This window comes from Zea mays, chromosome 1, assembly GCF_902167145.1.
Source record: "Zea mays cultivar B73 chromosome 1, Zm-B73-REFERENCE-NAM-5.0, whole genome shotgun sequence".
NCBI classification, from domain to species: Eukaryota; Viridiplantae; Streptophyta; class Magnoliopsida; order Poales; family Poaceae; genus Zea; species Zea mays.
This window is the reverse complement of record NC_050096.1, coordinates 42,547,388-42,557,185: the sequence shown is the minus strand read 5'-3', so window position 1 is coordinate 42,557,185 and position 9,798 is coordinate 42,547,388.

The window sequence follows — 9,798 nt, the reverse complement described above, 5'->3', positions numbered from 1 at the left end:
TTTGCAAAAGAAGAGGCCGGTCTAGATGCATGCTTAATAGCTAAGACTAGCATGGGCTGGCTGTGGCATCGCCGCTTAGCACATGTGGGGATGAAGAACCTTCACAAGCTTCTAAAGGGAGAACACGTGATAGGTTTGACTAACGTGCATTTCGAAAAAGATAGACCTTGTGCAGCTTGTCAAGCAGGTAAACAAGTGGGAGGAGCGCATCACAGCAAGAACGTGATGACCACTTCAAGACCCCTGGAGCTGCTGCATATGGACCTCTTCGGACCTGTCGCCTATCTGAGCATAGGAGGGAGTAAGTATGGTTTAGTTATTGTTGATGATTTTTCCCGCTTCACTTGGGTGTTCTTTTTGCAGGATAAGTCTGAAACCCAAGTGACCCTCAAGCGCTTCCTCAGGAGAGCTCAAAATGAGTTTGAGCTCAAGGTGAAGAAGATAAGGAGCGACAACGGGTCCGAATTCAAGAACCTTCAAGTGGAGGAATTCCTTGAAGAGGAAGGGTGTGACACTCCAGGTGTCAGTTTCGTGTTATGTCGGGAGATTTATCCTAAGCTTGGATGCTCAGTGAAAATTTCTATCTCCTTATCACATTTATCTCCATTTATCAAGTTACTTGTGAAGGTTTCACCGATTTGTGAATTTATTCGATCTCAAGAACAGCCAAATTTGGAGCCTGTTAAAACTTTTATTTCTCGAAGCAAATGCAAATTCTAAAGTCAGTATCGTCTCGCAACTTCCGTCCAGACTCATTTATTCGGACTCTCGACAATTGTGATGTTATCTAATCTATGTCCGAATCCGCTTTCTCGATAGTCAGTCTATGTCCAAATACTTAATCCGAATCCGCATTCTCCCGCAGGATCTCTTTGTGTCGACCTCTAATTAATTCTTATGCAAATCAGCTTGTTATCTTTATGTCATCCTTCATCTCTATCTATCAAGTGTATTCTAAAGATTTCTCAAAGTTTGAACCAAATGCTCACATGAAAACATAAATCATATACTTGCTTGAAACTTCTCGTTTAAACATGTGCAAATTTTTGAATTCAACCAAGCCTTGTAATCTTGCTCAAACAACTCTATATCAACTCTACAACAAAAGTTATTAAGGGTTCATGTAGAGAAAATGCCAAGGAAATGTCGAGAAAATACCCCGATTGCCTTAAAAATATAATTTGAAGCTTTATAATGATGCTACCTTGACCAAAGTAAAACTTTAATTTATATTCAAGATATGAGGATTGACCTTTAATAAACATTGTAGAACCTGTGTAATACAACAAGTTTTATATTTAAACCATGCCTTGATTCAATTTCTAAGTATCTCAAACAGTGCCATCAAGACAGAATAAAAATCTGATTTCTGAATTCGAATTCTTCTAAGTCTGAAATCAGCATCGTTCGGGTCGACGTCTCGCGTTCCCAAATTTTTGTTGAACAACTCAAGTTTCCCCAAATATAAAAGTTGTTAATAACTAATAGGGGCACAACATATTAAAAGATGGCATTCATCCGATTCCGTTTGACATGCTTTGACATTCAGTTTTCACGAGTTTCCACTGTTTTCTAACCCACTGACAAACCCGTTTTCGTGGGTCTATAACTTTCTAACCAGTGCCCGAATCACCTCAAGTCCTGTACAAGATTTGTAGAGTATACATCAAGGAAGATATTTCGTGCAGTGACCTTGATCCGATTCCAAGGGGAAAACGACGAAAACGGCCGCCCACTGTGTGTTCGTTGCTTCGTCCATAAGAAAAACTGCAGTGCCTGACAGCCACCCATGCCCACCAATACACAGAGCTGGCGTCTGCCATGGCTGCAGTCCGCCCCCTTGCTGCTCCCTCGCCTATAAATGGATACCCTTGGCCTCCTCCTCTCCCTCCTCCTCTCCCTCCCCCTCCGGCCGCACAGGGATCTTCCCTCCCTTTCTTTCTTCCCTGCGTTTTGTGCCTGTTCCTTGCCTGTTGGCTGGCTGGCTGAAAGTTGAAGAAGGTGTTTGTGAGGCTGACGTGTGGGTCCAAGGCGAAGGGTAATGGTGCTTCAAATTCCAGATTTCGTATTATCTTCTAAAATTCATATCTTGAGTTTGGTAGCTCCAAAAATCACGAAACTTGTTTTGTTGCCTTCCTTATGAAATTCTCTGTCTATTAGATCTATAGGTTGGCATGTTTTAGTGAAAAAGTTTTTCTGTAGAAATTCGTATTTAAAAACTGGTTTAGAGAATAAACGAACTTGCATCTCTCCATAGTTTTAATTATAAAAATCCTAAAATGATGAAACTTGTTTTGTTAGTTAGATGTTGTCATACTCCATCAAGGAAAAATATAAAACTTATATGTTGTTCACTGTTTTCTTGGTGTGCTAATTAAATCATGTTAAATAGGAAAAATAAGATTTATTTGCTTGTTATTTTTGGATCTGTAGCTCTGGTGTTTCAAATGGGTTGAAATTTTTACAGTAGACTCTTGGTGTGATGTTTGGTGGCTGGTAAAAATTTCATGAATTGTTGTGCATGTATGATTAAGTTAGTGATTTAACTTGTTTAATGCACCTTAAGTAGTTTTAAATGATTTAAAAATAATGTATAGATGCAAAAATGTAAAATGGTGTTCCCATGTCCTTGCGTGATATTATAGTAGCCTAAGAAAACTTAATATGATCATGCATCCACAGAAAATAATTAGTTTTAGATTTAACTTGCTCTCACATGCTTTATTGCATTAACAATTTGTTATTTTTGTAGTAAATGCAATATAAAATCTGAGCATGTGAAATTTATACATTATTTATAATGGGTCATTACCTATGCCTCATAAAAATTACAGCCCCAAATTAGATAGTTTCATTTGGTGCTAAAATAACACCTATTTTATAATTATAAGAACAATTAGTGAAAAATTAGAAGTAAACAAGGGCATGCATGTTTCTTGAAATACTTAAGTGAATTGATATAAATTGAAACTTAATAACTAAGTCATAATGATTTAAACTTAAGAAATTGGTGATAGTGTCTCTCTATGATTTTAATTGATGATTGAGTTGAGTGCTATTGTGCTAGCAAACTGTAATTCCTGCACGTACAGTTTTTGTTGTGCGGTTAATCTAGTAATGTAAAGTGTGTTTTCTGTAGATATGTGCTATATAAAAGTTATAATTAACTTGTATATCTAGCTCTTCCAAAAATTTCATGAGCTAAGGATTAATGGTTTAGAAGTTATACTTTTCACAAATTCAGTACCGGAATCTGTCCAATTTCTGAACAGATTTCAGAGATTGCAATGGTTGCTTAAGTTAATTTTGAAATAAGTTATTGGTGGTCACAAGAAAGTTGTAGATAACTTTATTATCTTACTTGTGTTAAAATTTGACAGCCATAAGTCTGATCGTTTAGAAGTTATGCTTTTCGCAAGTTTAGTAACTGAATCTGTCCAATTCCTGTACAGATTTCAGAGGTCGCATTGTTTGCTTAAGTTCAGTTTAGAATCAGTCCTTGTCAATTATAAGAAAGTTGTAGATAATGTTCTTATCTTACTTGTGTTAAATTTTCATGACAATAAACCTGATAGTTTGAGAGTTATGAATTTTATAAGAGGATTTCTATATTCTGTCCACTGTCAGAACAGATTTAGAAAACTGTATTGTTTGATTTAGTTAAATATAGAATCACTTCTTGGTTATTATAAAAGTTATGTAGTAAGTTTTCTAAGATTTCCAAAAAGTCTTTGATCACCCTTTTTAGTGGTCTAAAGATTAAGTTATAGGCGTTTGAAGTGTGAAGTCTGAATCTGTCCAAATCTGGACAGCAAAGCCTTCCTAGTGTCTTTTAACCATGATACACTTTAAATCAACCTGAGTTGTTTATAATTGATTTGTAGACAATTTAATTATCTTTCCAGAAAGTTTAAGATCAAATGATTTGGATGTCTGAGTCTCTAGTTATGCATTTTTGAAGGCATAAGTCTGAATCTGCCCAAACCTGAATAAAGCTGTCGTTTATCAATATTTAACCTTATTAAGTGTCTAATTACCTTGAGATGAAAATACCAAAGTTATAGAGTGTTTAATAAGATTTCCCAAGAGTAATTGTTCACCATGTTTAGATAAATAACGTGTGAGTTAAACTGACACAAGCAACTACTATGCAGTTGTCCCAAACATGTTGAATGTGATTGGTTACCCTACTTTGTTGTAGCTGTCTTGAGTCGACTGCTTGTTTGTTTTGGGATTTGGCTGAACATGAGTAATAATAATAAGTGACTAGTATAATTGGGGTTATATATAAGTAAGTAGTACACATCTCACTAAGTTAGTGAACTAAATTGGTTAAGGTCTAATAAGTAGCTTAGCTTAATCAACAGTTAGCAAGTGCAGTTATATATTAGGGAAACAAAATAAATAATGTCATGTCTTTGGCTTTCTACTAATACTACTAAGTAACCAACGTCATTAAAGTAGTATAACATGTAATGACGATTAAACTATCTCCTCATGTGTGTTCTCTTTGGTGTGTGCTTGCATGAGAATATTGTGAATGATTGTAAAACCTCGATTAAATGAATATCCCTTTCTATCTAAGTCTGTCTAAATATATGAGTCATAGAAAACTTATGTGTACTTAACTAGTTTAATAATAAGTTGCCAATGAACGATTAAAGCGAACATGTTAAATTCTTGTACTCGTGATGTCATGTTTGTGTTGGCTAAATATAGGAAATGTTCATCGTCTTTCCAGTAATGTTGACTTGATGCGCCCAATGACGTATAGATAGCTAGCGTTAACGTATGAATGTTTATGTGTCTTACTAGTTAATATTAGTTCTCTATCATGTACTTGGAGTATCTTGTGCTATTTCATCATATTCATACATATGCATCCTGCATCTCATTTAGGACCGAGAGATGATGATCGTGCAAGTGATGTGGTGCCAACCACAAGATGCAGTCGGTGGACGACTCAAAGAAGGATGGACTTAACCAGTGGATGCTCGCCAAGCGAGTGCTACCCAGCAAACACTGTCTAAGTGTTAAATTAAAGGCAAGCCCCGGTTTTATGCATAACCGTTTATATATGCTATTTTACTACACTTAATGTTTGTAGGCTTGTACCGTGCACTTAAGTGTAGGAGTTGGTTGAAACCCTAGTTGCATGAACTCAGGATTCCTTTTGAGATGAATACTAGTATGCTAGGTCGAGTAGCTGCTATGCTAAATCAGGATCTCGGTAGAAGTCGAGTGATTTTTCTAGCACTCGCGCGAGGTCAGGAATTGGTTGTATCCATTTTTTTATAACGGAATGATGATGGTCTGTGGACACGGATCCATGGGGATGCGTTGTCTATGAGACGAAATTGGAATAAGGATTAACGTGCGGATACCTGTGTCAAGCGTTTGAATGTACTAAACACATGTCGGGAAAAATGGTAACCGGTAAACCTAGTACCTGAGTGAAGCCGAGCGCGGACTTTATCCCTCATGCGACCTGAGACTGGGTCTCCCATTCTAGATATGGTGGGTACAAGTGCGGCCACTGCACGACGGCGGTCGGGGTCAGTGGAGCATTGTATGCCAAGGCGGTGAGGCCTGGACGCGAACGGGGAATCGATGGGGACGGTTGTCATGTGTGGGGTCGGAGTACCCTGACATGACGTGTGTTTAGGTTTACCTTGCAAGGTTAAAAACTCGATTCGAATCGTCTGCTTCTCGCAGCTAATGAGACTGCTTGATCCATTGTACTGCATTGAGTAATAAGTGGAAATGAGATGACTGGAAAAAGATGTTGATTGATATAATGTTTGATACCATGCATGAATAGATAAGTTCTCATCTAGTCTAAATTATTATTCTAGAACTTGAAAAGCTAAAACTTGTTTTTAGACTCAGCTAGTGCTTTTGGCAAACCAAACCCCTCAGCCAAACAGCTGCATGTCTAGAGGTAGAGGAGTAGACTCCTCACACCGGGTAAGTCTAGCTGAGTATTAGTATACTCAGCCTTGCTTGTGGCATAATTTTTGCAGGTACCTCCTTGATTTGGTTGATGGTGTGACTTGGCCTTCATCCCTGCCACCGGGATAGACGGTCGAGTGGGTTACTGCTTCCGCAGGAGAGGACCAGGAGGAGTAGCGTGGCCAGGCTTCGCCATGTTACTCGATTTTCTCCATTAGTTATTTCCGCTGCATTTAAATTTATGATTATTATTTATGAAACTCCGATAATATAATCACTAATGATACTTATTAAATTTGTGGTATTATGTTTTATTGTATTTCTCTGTGCCTCACCTTCGTGTGAGCTAGTGGTATTCGATCCTGGATAAGTGGCTTTATCGGACTAGATCCGAGGGACTGACGGGTTATTCCTGTTTAAGTGTGTTGCTGCCATTAAGAGTGCGACTTGGGCACTTAAGCTGGAATAATCCAGGTGGTTCTGCCACAGCTGGTATCGGAGCGAATACCAGTATAGAGAAGTCAATAAGTCATGATTACCAACCTTTTCTAAAATAAAACTTGCTTAGAAACCAAAGTTGGATAGATATCAGGACGATAAGGATAGACCTAGGACGTGAAGCCTTAGGAAATAGATGGGTAGCTAGGTGGATATTTATATAGGCCATAAAGGCTACTAATACTATTAATAGGGATGCTGTAGAAGCACCCAAAAAATTAGTTAGGTCTGAGAAGACGACTAGAATGAGCATGCATCATGATTGTCGCATTTTCATTGTCTCTTGTGCACCAACATGCTTCCCTCACCCTTATTCCAATAATAAGAACTTGTGAATAATGTGATGTACTGCTATGTTAGAAATGCCTTACCTCGTGTCAGATTGGTAAGTCTTGTTAGGTCGTGCTATGTGTTTATCTTGTCTTGCTATCTAGGTGGTATTGTAATTGTTCAACCCTTTTTACAAAAAAATATTGTCTGTTCTGTTCATAAAAAGACCCCAATCCAAACAACCTTGAGTTTAGCAAGTGAAACCTCTTAAAAAATCATGATGGTGTTGGTGTTTTCTAGCCCTCGTGTGTTTACCCTTGAATTTACACCTGCACAGCTTGTAGACCCCCATAGCTTGACCGCTAAACCAACCCAAGCTTCCTTGTGCATTTGTTTATGTTAAAAAAAATTATATAAAACTTTGGTTGGTGTATGTTGCGCAAAACAATATCCAGTCTCAAATTCTTTTTGGAAATCTTGTCCAGAAGCCTCTTTAAATTCTCCTCTACTCAACCTAGAAGCCATCTGGGTTGATGACCTCTCTTTTCATCTGGATCTGGAAATCTTTTCCTTGTGAATCATGTTGCGACTTTATCATCTGAATCTCTGGATCCCTTAATGACTCTGACCCGTTCTCTGGTTATCTGCTATAACCTGTTCTCATGTATCAAATGTGGATCAGTCTAATATCTCATTATGATCGTTCTCATCCTCTTCTCTCCGATGATCATGACGCTGTTTTATCGATTTTATCTATAGACAGTGTGTCCATTTGGTTCAAGGGATTTTGCTATTAACTTTGGTTCTCTCATGTCTCAGCAAGTTGCCAATCTTGATCTCATGGTTGGTTCCCCCTCATATCCACTCTCGTATAAATCCCTGACCTAACAATCTCCGTGTTAATCATAAAATAATTCTCAGAGTTGACGAAAATTCTCATGTGATGTTCTTTTGCTAATAATCTTTACTTCAACTCCGATCACATTCTTATTTTTTGAGCCATACTCTCATGGGCTCCATCTGTCTGTGCTATGTGGATTTCTCATGGGTTATGTTTGGTAATGGTATTATGACTAACGACCGATGGTGCCGCGACGAAACCGAGAGCCTACTATGGTGCACACATGGTTGAGCTGCTCGGCACGCGCTGGTATCACGGTTAATAGTTGTGATCCATTACGAGACTATACAATGTGCTGTCTTTTGTGAACATTCTCTCAGAGTGATCGCTGCATTTTGTCTCAATATGTCGCGATATTTTGTCCAAATCTATCTTCAGTATCTTGCCAGATCCCATCTCATGAATTTGCATCTATCTTCAGCTTGAGAGTTACATGCTTCTCCACCCTTAAAGATCCTCATTCGAATCTCGGGACGAGATTCCTTTAAGGGGGGAAGGCTGTGACACTCCAGGTGTCAGTTTCGTGTTATGTCGGGAGATTTATCCTAAGCTTGGATGCTCAGTGAAAATTTCTATCTCCTTATCACATTTATCTCCATTTATCAAGTTACTTGTGAAGGTTTCACCGATTTGTGAATTTATTCGATCTCAAGAACAGCCAAATTTGGAGCCTGTTAAAACTTTTATTTCTCGAAGCAAATGCAAATTCTAAAGTCAGTATCGTCTCGCAACTTCCGTCCAGACTCATTTATTCGGACTCTCGACAATTGTGATGTTATCTAATCTATGTCCGAATCCGCTTTCTCGATAGTCAGTCTATGTCCAAATACTTAATCCGAATCCGCATTCTCCCGCAGGATCTCTTTGTGTCGACCTCTAATTAATTCTTATGCAAATCAGCTTGTTATCTTTATGTCATCCTTCATCTCTATCTATCAAGTGTATTCTAAAGATTTCTCAAAGTTTGAACCAAATGCTCACATGAAAACATAAATCATATACTTGCTTGAAACTTCTCGTTTAAACATGTGCAAATTTTTGAATTCAACCAAGCCTTGTAATCTTGCTCAAACAACTCTATATCAACTCTACAACAAAAGTTATTAAGGGTTCATGTAGAGAAAATGCCAAGGAAATGTCGAGAAAATACCCCGATTGCCTTAAAAATATAATTTGAAGCTTTATAATGATGCTACCTTGACCAAAGTAAAACTTTAATTTATATTCAAGATATGAGGATTGACCTTTAATAAACATTGTAGAACCTGTGTAATACAACAAGTTTTATATTTAAACCATGCCTTGATTCAATTTCTAAGTATCTCAAACAGTGCCATCAAGACAGAATAAAAATCTGATTTCTGAATTCGAATTCTTCTAAGTCTGAAATCAGCATCGTTCGGGTCGACGTCTCGCGTTCCCAAATTTTTGTTGAACAACTCAAGTTTCCCCAAATATAAAAGTTGTTAATAACTAATAGGGGCACAACATATTAAAAGATGGCATTCATCCGATTCCGTTTGACATGCTTTGACATTCAGTTTTCACGAGTTTCCACTGTTTTCTAACCCACTGACAAACCCGTTTTCGTGGGTCTATAACTTTCTAACCAGTGCCCGAATCACCTCAAGTCCTGTACAAGATTTGTAGAGTATACATCAAGGAAGATATTTCGTGCAGTGACCTTGATCCGATTCCAAGGGGAAAATGACGAAAACGGCCGCCCACTGTGTGTTCGTTGCTTCGTCCATAAGAAAAACTGCAGTGCCTGACAGCCACCCATGCCCACCAATACACAGAGCTGGCGTCTGCCATGGCTGCAGTCCGCCCCCTTGCTGCTCCCTCGCCTATAAATGGATACCCTTGGCCTCCTCCTCTCCCTCCTCCTCTCCCTCCCCCTCCGGCCGCACAGGGATCTTCCCTCCCTTTCTTTCTTCCCTGCGTTTTGTGCCTGTTCCTTGCCTGTTGGCTGGCTGGCTGAAGGTTGAAGAAGGTGTTTGTGAGGCTGACGTGTGGGTCCAAGGCGAAGGGTAATGGTGCTTCAAATTCCAGATTTCGTATTATCTTCTAAAATTCATATCTTGAGTTTGGTAGCTCCAAAAATCACGAAACTTGTTTTGTTGCCTTCCTTATGAAATTCTCTGTCTATTAGATCTATAGGTTGGCATGTTTTAGTG